The sequence below is a fragment of the Mesocricetus auratus genome, unplaced genomic scaffold (genome assembly GCF_017639785.1).
Source record: "Mesocricetus auratus isolate SY011 unplaced genomic scaffold, BCM_Maur_2.0 Super-Scaffold_100707, whole genome shotgun sequence".
In the NCBI taxonomy this organism is placed as follows: Eukaryota; Metazoa; Chordata; class Mammalia; order Rodentia; family Cricetidae; genus Mesocricetus; species Mesocricetus auratus.
The window spans coordinates 10,016,824-10,026,460 of record NW_024429269.1 but is presented as its reverse complement, the minus strand read 5'-3'; the positions used below and the strand labels follow the sequence as shown (position 1 = coordinate 10,026,460).

Here is a 9,637-nt window from a genome sequence, read left to right as displayed (position 1 = left end):
TTAAATGTTAAAATGTCCTTAAAAGAAGACATTTTTATGTGAAGTTAGTCATTTTCTGTTACGATAACTCTTCCTGCTAGCCTGGTCCCATTGCCACATCAACCCCAAATAACACACAGAGACTCTTCAGTTGCAATGCTTTGGCCAATATCTAGGGCTTCTTATTTGCTATCTCTGTCTTAAGTATTAACCCGTAACTACTAATTTATGCATTTCTAAAGGTCTTATCTTATTGAGAATGCCAGACTCATGTGTCCTCTCTTCCCAGGATCACATGGAGACCTACGACATTTTCCAGAATCATCCTCCTCTCCTACCCACTTATCTTGCTTCCCTATTGACCAACAGTGTTTTATTCATCAACCAATAAGAGAGATATATTTACAGAATGACATCTCCCATTGTCATCTCTTTTCTGTCTGAATAAAAAGAAAGGTTTTAACTTTAACATAATCAAATTATATAAAACAAAACAGTTATCAAGTAAGAACTATAGTTACAATATTTAGTCCATTAATATTTAGCAAAATTTAAAGAAAGTATCATCTACCCTATCTTTGTGAGTTCAAAGTCTTATATGTAACTTATCTTTTATCATAACTAAGGAAAACTATAACCACGACTATCTGTCTTCAACTCCATCAAAGACCACAGAAGGATAATTTATAAACTCTAGAATTGACAGATACAAATCATTGCCTGGGCAGTCACCTGAAGTTCCTCTGTAATGTTGGGGCATCCATCTTTGGCCCATAGGCACTCTTCAGCAAAGTAGGAAAATTTAAACTGTTTTCTGTATTGGGAGTTTATCAGTAATTTTTCTCTGTGTCCTGTAGGATGTCAGGCAGACTCTTCCATGAAGCAAGAACCCTTTATCAATGTCCATCTTGTTTCAGCAGTCACTTTCCTATGGGTCTTGCATGTCTATTTAAAACAGTCCAGACAAGAGCAGTGTCTTGCCCAAATGGCTAGTTTTGCCATATTGGAAGCAAACTCTATAATGAGTTTCTTCTATGTCCATCTTCCCTTCTGATGCAGTTGGTATTGTCAGAAGCAGTTGTCTCATTGTTAAAAAAAACCCTAAACCATTTTAAATGCCATATTCTGTAGGTTTCTGAAAGATTTGAAGACCATCTATCCATCTCAAATATATCTCTGTATATCTAGAAAACCTAACTAACCTAACTATAAGTTTTGACTATTATAGGTAACGATCTATAATCTATACTTAATTATACATTACATTTTAAAAGAGCTGTATAAACACAATACCTAAACAAGAGAAATATACATATAACAAAATTGATCTTAAATTTGTATCAATCAATGAAAATCCATTCCAAGACAAAGTGTTCATTTCTATACCATAATCTCCCTTTACCTTTAAAAGGAGATTGGTTGTGATCATTAACCATTTATAACCATCCCCATTTAAATGAAAAAAAACCATTATTTGGGAATTTGGGTGTCATTCATTCCAAACTGCTTCCTCCTGGTTGAGGGTGCTGTCCATACCATGGGGATCCTGACAAAACTGGCTAAGTCCTTGTTTTTGTAGTCTGTAAGGCTTCATCTTCTCAGCTGTTTTAGATGTTGGATCACCTGGGACACTGTTTCCAGGGGTCTTACTTCATCAAACCATATTAGTTTTGAAGAAATCCATAGTTTTACATTTTCTGTGGAAACACAAGCAAAAACTCTTTTCCCAAGTAATCTGTCCTTATATTTAAATTTAGAAGTCAAAGCATTTTCAAAATATATAAGATGGATTAATTTAGCAGCACTTATAATCAAATGTTATTTTAGCAGCTGTAGTTCTTTCCTTGGCAATCAAACAATTTAAAGATAACAATATAGCATATAGTATCCAGACAGTATTTTCCATCTTTATATGGGCTTTTTATTACTCTATTTTTTTGAGTTCTCTGTGAACTTTTGTCTGTCCTGGAATTCATTCTGTACACCAGACTCACCTTAAAATCATAGGGATTTGATTGCCTCTGCCTCCTGAGTGCTTGGATTAAAGGAGTGTGCCACCACACCCGGCCACTCTATGTATTTTTACTTTCCTCTCCCAAGCATATATATATATATATATATATATATATATATATATATATATATAACTGTAAATCTTTATCTTTTTGTAACCACATGAGTCTTATCTGCTCGCTAACGGCTGTGGTTTTGGCTGCTTATGTAAATCAGGGAGCTGCTCTTAAAGAAGCTGACAGCTTATGCTTGCCTTGGAGAATGCCTGGCAAACAGAGCTCATCTGAGAAATGCTGCTACCAAGAAGCTGTGCCTGACCTTTCTGTTCTTTTGTTTCTAAAATCCCTTTTAAGTTTTGTCATGTTTTTATATGGAAGTTCGTAAAAACCATGTTGGATGCTATAATGTTACGATAACTCTTCCTGCCAACCTGGTCCCAGGGCCACATCAACCCCAAATAACACACAGAGACTCTTTAGTTACGGTGCTGTTGGCCAATGTCTAGGGCTACTTATTTGATATCTCTGTCTTAAGTATTAACCCATAACTACTAATATATGTATTTCTACAAGGTCTTACCGAGAATGCCAGACTCATGTGTCCTCTCTTCCCAGGATCACATGTAGACCTCCTACTACATTTTCCAGAATCCTCCTTCTCTCCTAGTCTCATCTATCTTACTTCCCTATTGGCCAACAATGTTTTATTCATCAATCAATAAGAGAGACATATTTATGGAATGACATCTCCCATCAGTTTTCCTACTTCTTACCTTTCGTGGATCTGTCATTTTTAGTTGTGGATAAGTTTTTAAAAATATATTCAATAGTGAATGTGTAAACATCAGGGTGAAGCACCACTGTTTCGTTTCAAATGGCTACTCTTTGTAGATGTTCCCTGAGATGTATGGACTCTGGTATGTGTTTTTTATTATTTGCAATTTTTTATAATGAACTTTATGAAAAAGGACATTTTCTGTTCTTTAAACATTTTTCCTAATTTTTGAGGATTCCATATATATGTACGGTGAAATATGATCATATTGACCCTCTATCCTTCCCCATCTACCTGTCCCACAGCCCCCTAAATGTATCCCCGCCTCACCTCAGGTCTCTCGCTGTGTTTGTGCATGGATGTAGGACCATACACTGGAGCACGGGAGACTTCGTAGGGACCACATCCTCATTGAAGAATGGTTTTCCTTTCCCCAGTAGCTATTCAAGGACAATAGCTCCTCAGTCTGTATGAGGCCCGGAGTTTCTCTACCCAGGTAAATAATGATAATTATTATTTATAATAATAAGGAAAAGGAGGTCATGGATTTGAGAAGGAATCGAGCATGGGAGGAGGTGATGTGGGAGAAGGAGGGATGATAGAAATATAGTACTAATGTATGCAATTCTCAAAAAACATTCTAAATTAAAACAAACTAGTAATCCTCCATAGAGGGTGACCTACCTTTGTCCTTCCCACATAGCCTCAGTGTCTACCTGCCCCCAGAACAGAGGGCATCAGTCACTCATTGAACCATTTTTCAGGATAATCTGAATTCTGATTAGTGTTTGAGTCTGAGACATCCCAGATTTTATCTTCCAGTTGTGCCCAGGACATCCCATGTCTATGACATAGGGTTGGATGATAGTGTTTATCAAGGGTGACTCACATTTAATATTTATTTTACATTTTAATTGGCATATTTTATTATATAAATTTTTTAATTGTAAGATTCTCATACACACAAATATCACATCCTATTCACTGCCCATTGTTTTCTCTTATCCCTAGAGCATCCCCAGCCTCTCCTGTGCCACCCTTAGTCCTCTGCCTTCTTGTGTCCTGCTTCCTAATTCTGTATTTGAGGAAAAATATTGTCTTTCTGATCTAGTTTGTGTTGCTTAACATGATGACCTCCATTTCATCCACTTTTCCCTGCAAATAGCATGGTTTTGTTTTATACTTTATGGGGAATATAGCCCCCACTTCCTTTGTCATTCCATCCATTGATAGGCACAAAGACTGATTCCATGAACTGGCAATTTGTGAACAGGGCTGAGATAAACATGGCTATGGAGGTATCTTCATTGTGTGCTGAACTAATTCTCTAGAGTATTCATTAATTAATTCCTTTGGCACCATGAGCAGTGGAGCTGGATTATAAGGTAGGTCTATTTTTAGTTCTTTGAGGAACCTCCATCCTGATTTCCGTAGTGGCTGGTCTAATTGACATCGGAACCAACAGGGTGTGAGGATGCCTCTTCCTCCGCATCCTTGACAGCATTTTTTCCCTTTATTTACTTTCGAAACAAGGTCTCACAATGTAGCTCATCCTGCCTCAAATTCAATATCCTCTTCCTGCGTCAGCCTCCTAGGTACTGTGACAATGTGCTGTTATGAGTTATTAATGCCTAGTTTCAGAGTAGCGTTGATTTTATTTCAGTAGTGACTAAAGATGTTGGACATTTTTGTCTATCTGAACTTACGAAAAAGTCTGTTTAGTTCATTTGCTAGCTAGATTTTTTATGATCCATGTTTTAAATTCTGAGTTTTTATATTCCGGGTATTAATCCTCAATTGGATGAATAGCTGGCAGAAAAATTTCTCCCATCTTTTAGGTAGTTTTTTCATTCTATTGACTGTTTCCTTTGCTGGGCAGGATTTTTAGCCTGATGTAATTCCATTAGTAGCTCTTTCTGTTATTTCCTGAGTGGCCAGAGTCCTATTCAGGGTCTCATTGCCATATCTCTTTCTGTAAATACTTCCTCTGTGTTTTCTTAATTTCTTGTATCAGAGTTTGTCATCCAGTTTTGGTTGATTTTTGTGCAAGGTAAGATATAGGAATCTAGTTGTTGGGTTTTTTCCTTGTTTGTTTGTTGTTTTGCTTTTTTTGACACAGGGTTTCTCTGTAACTACCCTGGCTGTCCTGGAACTCTCTTTGTAGATCAGGTTGGCCTTGAACTAACAGAGAACTACCTGCCTTTGCCTCCCGAGTGTTGGAATTAAAGGCATGAGCCACCATGCCCAGCTTAGTTTCATTTTTATACATGCAAATGCTTCAGTTTTTCTCAACTTCATTTGTTAAAGACATTATTTTCTCCAATACATATACATTTTAAAACATGTATTTATTTGCCTTTTCCATACTTGTGTGTGGGCCTGACTGCCTGTATGTGTACTATATGCAAGCAGGGATCTGTGGAGGTCAGAAGAAGGCATCAGGTTTCCTGGAACTGGAGTTACTGGTGCTTGTGATTTCTGGTTAGGTGCTTAGAACTGAACCTGTGTCTTCTACAAGAGTAGTATGTGCTCTTACCTGTGGAGCCAGTTACATTTTTATATACCTCCTCCAATTATATTTTTAACATGTGGGTCAAGAATCAGATCGGTTTAGTTGCGTGCGTTCATTTATGGGTCTTCTGTTTCATTATATTGGTGTAGGTGTCTATTTTTATGTTGTGTCATGACATTTTTGTTATTATGGTTCTATAGCAGTGGTTCTCAACCTTGCTAATGCTGCCACCCTTTAATACAGTTCCTCATGTTATTTTCATTGCCACTTCATAACTGTAATTTTGCTAGTTATGAATTATAATGCAAATATCGGGTATGCAGGATATCTGATATGCAACTCCTGTGAAAGGGTCATTTGACCCTCTGCTCTATAGTATAATTTGAAATACAATGTTTATATACTGGATTTGGATACTAGCTTTTTTTTGCACACTTGGGATTTTTAAAATTTTTTTTAGCAGACAATACACACTTCTCTTACCCTTTAAGTTAGTGTGACAATCTTCCATCATAAACTACTTAAAGAGAAGCTTTGGTCAAAAATGGAATGAGATAGCAAAATCAAAACAAAACGAAACGAAAGAAAAAAAGAAACCCCTGCTGTCTTTAAAACCCACATTTCACCCACCACATCCACACGAACACACGCTAGTTGCTTGATAGTGTGACAGTGTTTCCACAGGTCGGCGATCCTCATCACCATGCGAACGGCAGAGTGTGCACAGCCCTGTCTGTTCCTCATGCTGGATGGCAGAGGCTCCCTCGGCTTTACATCATCCGGAGGCCCTGGATGGAAGACTCCAGGGTCTTGAAATCCCAAATTATCATGTCTCCATCGATGCCAGTAGTGCAAAATTTTCGACAATCTTGCTTGTCCACCTCATAGACACCTGAGTGATGCTGTTTTGGAGCAGTGTCTCCAAGGCTGTGTTGCGGTCCTCAGTTGCGGCTCTCTTGTCCGTGTGGCGGAAGCATTCCATGGCAGAAATGCTGTGCTGGATGCTCTGTTTTGGGATGTCTAGCTTGGACACAAAGGTCAAACAGCCATGGTTGTTATTGTTAAAGAACATTGGGCAGCAGTCGTGGCCAGCAGCCACAACGCTGTTTTCTGAGACGAAGGACACACTCAGAAGTCACAGGAACTCCGTTTTCAGAGTTGAAACCTGCACTCTTTTCGAGGCATCAGCAACAGACACGGTGCTGTCATGACTGACCCAGGCCAGGCGGCTCCCACTGGCAGAAAAGCTGACCCCATGCACCCAGCCACCAGTGCCAATGCCACCAAACTCAGACATCAGCTGACCAAAAGGCATCTTGCTGCCCCAGGGTGTGCTGGCTGGCTTCTCATCCACCTCTTTGATGTAGGCAGAAAACACTCTGCACTTGAAGTCACATGAGCCTGCAGCCAGCAAAACGTTTTTGGAATGCCAGTCCAAGCTGAGGACCGTGGAGCGAATCGACTTCTTAATGTGCTTGCTCACCCACCAGTCATTTACAGATTCAAAGTAGCAAACAGAGATGAGCCGGGCCCCACTCCCCACAGCGAACTTGTTCTCCAGTGGGGACCACTTCACAAAAGTGGCAGCTCAGTTAATCCTCAGGATCACCAGGGTGGGCTTCCAGATGCCATCTTTCTGACTCCAGACATAGGTGTTGTGGTCTGCCCCACAAGTGACGATTTTGTTCCTTCAGCTCACTGGCTCCCATTCTTCTTGTAGATGTGCACTTCGTGGTTATTGGGGCTAAGGGCGATCTGGGTACGATCCCTATTCCAGGCATGACAGGTGATTGGTTCTAGCAGAAACTGATGCAGAGACATGATTCCTAAGTGTTTTCAAAGGTCAGAAAGCTGCGGTCGGAGTGGTCCAGAGGGCCGGAGCAGATGATTCATGGACTCTGGTCAGTCGACGCGAACAGGCTCCAGCGGGCGCGGACAGTGCTGGATACTAGATTTTTAAAGACCACTCTGGAATAATTCTGTGCTCAGGGTTGTTTTGCCTATTTGCATTGTTTTGCGATTTTTTTGGTATGAATTTTAGATTTGTTTATTCTATGTCTGTGAAGAATACCATTGGTATTGTGATGGTGGTTGTATGGTATCTGTACATCACTTTTGGTAAAAGACCATTGCCACAATATGAATTCTGACCATGAATATGGTAGATCTTTCTGGCTGTGCTGATTTGAATACTTTTCTTCATTGTTTTATATTTTACAGTATAGAGGTCTTGTACCTTCTTAGTTTATTCTAGGTATTTTACTCCTTTTGAGGCTATTATCAATGGGATTGTCTATCTGATTTCATTTGCAGCATGTCTGCTATTGGCGTTTGTTAAAGGCTATATTTCTGTTGCATTGTTCAGTTTGGTTTATCAGATCTAAAAGTCTACAATAAAGACACTCTAATTCTTACCTGTTTTGTATCTTTGCTTCTTTTCTTACCTTATTGCTCTGGCTGAAATTTCAAGTACCTTGGCTGAATGAGAACAGTGAATATTCTCGTCTCATGATTTCCAAGGAACAGCTTCACACTACCTACCCCTCCCCATCCGAACAGCTTCACACTACCTACCCCTCCCCATCTAATCTTTTGTTGATTACAGGTTTGTCATATATGGAATATTTTGTTTTGTTGTGATCCTCTCATACTTAGTTTAATGAAAAGGTGTATATTTTACCAGTCTATTTTCAGCATATATTGAGATAATCATGTGATATTTAAACTTTAATCTATTTATGTGCTATATTGTGCTTGTTGATTTGTGCATATAGAACCATCCTTACACTCTTGTAATGAAACCAACTTGATGATGGTTTTCTTTCACGCCTCTAACTGTACATTTAGTATTTCTCTTTGATCTGCTTGCTCTTTTCTATTGTAGATATGTATAAGAGAGGTCACTAACAACCACACTACACAGTCAATAAATACTAGGCTATCTTGAAATCTCATTAATCCATTAACGATCATTTTTAATTAGCTGCTGATTGTGATTATGATTGTGATGATGCTCACATATTTGGTCTTCAGTTAGTGGAACTGTTTGGGGAGGAACCATTTGAGGTGTAGACTTGTTGGAAGAGGTTTGTCACTCAGGTGAGCTTTCAGGTTTCAAAAGCCCTCATCAGGACCAGTGTTCCTCTCTCTCTGCCTGCTGCCTATGGATCAAAATGTAATGCTCTCAGCTGCTGCTCCAGTGCCATGCCTTCTGCTTCCTGACATGATGATCATAGACTAATCCTCTGCAACTCTACGCAAGCCACCAGCTGAATGCGTTCTTTTATAAGAGTTGCCTTGACCATGTTCTCTGTTCACAGCAATAGAAAAGTAACAAAGACAGACGCTGGTAACAGGGATAGGGTATTGCTATCACAGCCCTCACCATACTGCTTGTTGAAGGAATATGGAAGACTTTGGTGGTTGAATGCTTTCAGAAGGTCTTAACTGGCATCCTAGTAGGAGCATGGGAGACAATAGTGCTGAGGGTGATAGGGACTGTGAAATATCAGTGGGGACTGTGGGAATTCAAGGAAGAATTAATGCTATCAGCTGACGTAGAGACCATTCTTGAGATATTTTGACAAAAAATATGGCTGCACTTTGTTCTTGTCCTAAACATCTGCCTGAGGTTAATGGATTAATGGTATTGCCACAGGAGATTTCAAGACATCCTAGTATTTATTGACTGTGTCCTGTGGTTGTTAGTGACCACTCTTATACATACCTACAATAGAAAAGAGCAAGCAGGTCAAAGAGAAATACAAAATGTACAGTTAGAGGAGTGGAGGAACACCAGGAAATGAACTGTTGGAGCCAAGCCCTGTGCTCAAGGAGACAAAAAATTAAGAAAGGTCCAATTAAAAATGGAATTAAGAATATGGTACACTCAGGGCAAGAACCCATCCAGCTAAGCTTCCAACTTACAAAAAAGAATGAAAGGAAATCTTAAACAGCAAATGAAATCATTAGCAATGGAAAGCTTATGCAAATGCAAATCTAATTCAAGCAGGAAGCCAGGTTCCAGCCCCAGCAAGCAGAAGAACTTGGCAGTTTATGCTACATGGTTCTGGATTTAAATTCAAGAACAATACAGGAAAGGGATTATGGAGTCATCCTCTAAGGTTAAGGAAAGCCACTGAGGCCAGGCATGTGTCAGAGAAGTCTCTGCATGGAGTCCTGGAGACAATTTGTAAAACTGTGAAAGTGAATCCTGGATTGTGTTGGAGACCCCAAGATGTTGGAAATGTCAGTGCTGTAGGATACCTGCCAAGGAGAGCTGCTAACAAACTGTGTAGCCAGCCTGATTTACATACATACATACATACTTACATACATACATGCATACATGGAGAAAGA

The 9,637-nt window shown here is 39.4% G+C and overlaps 1 pseudogene; it reads right to left on the bottom strand.

Annotated features, from left to right (window-relative positions):
• Positions 1-5,717: 5,717 nt before the first annotated feature.
• LOC101828023 lies at positions 5,718-7,114 on the bottom strand (annotated as a pseudogene).
• Between the last annotated feature and the right edge of the window lie 2,523 nt (positions 7,115-9,637).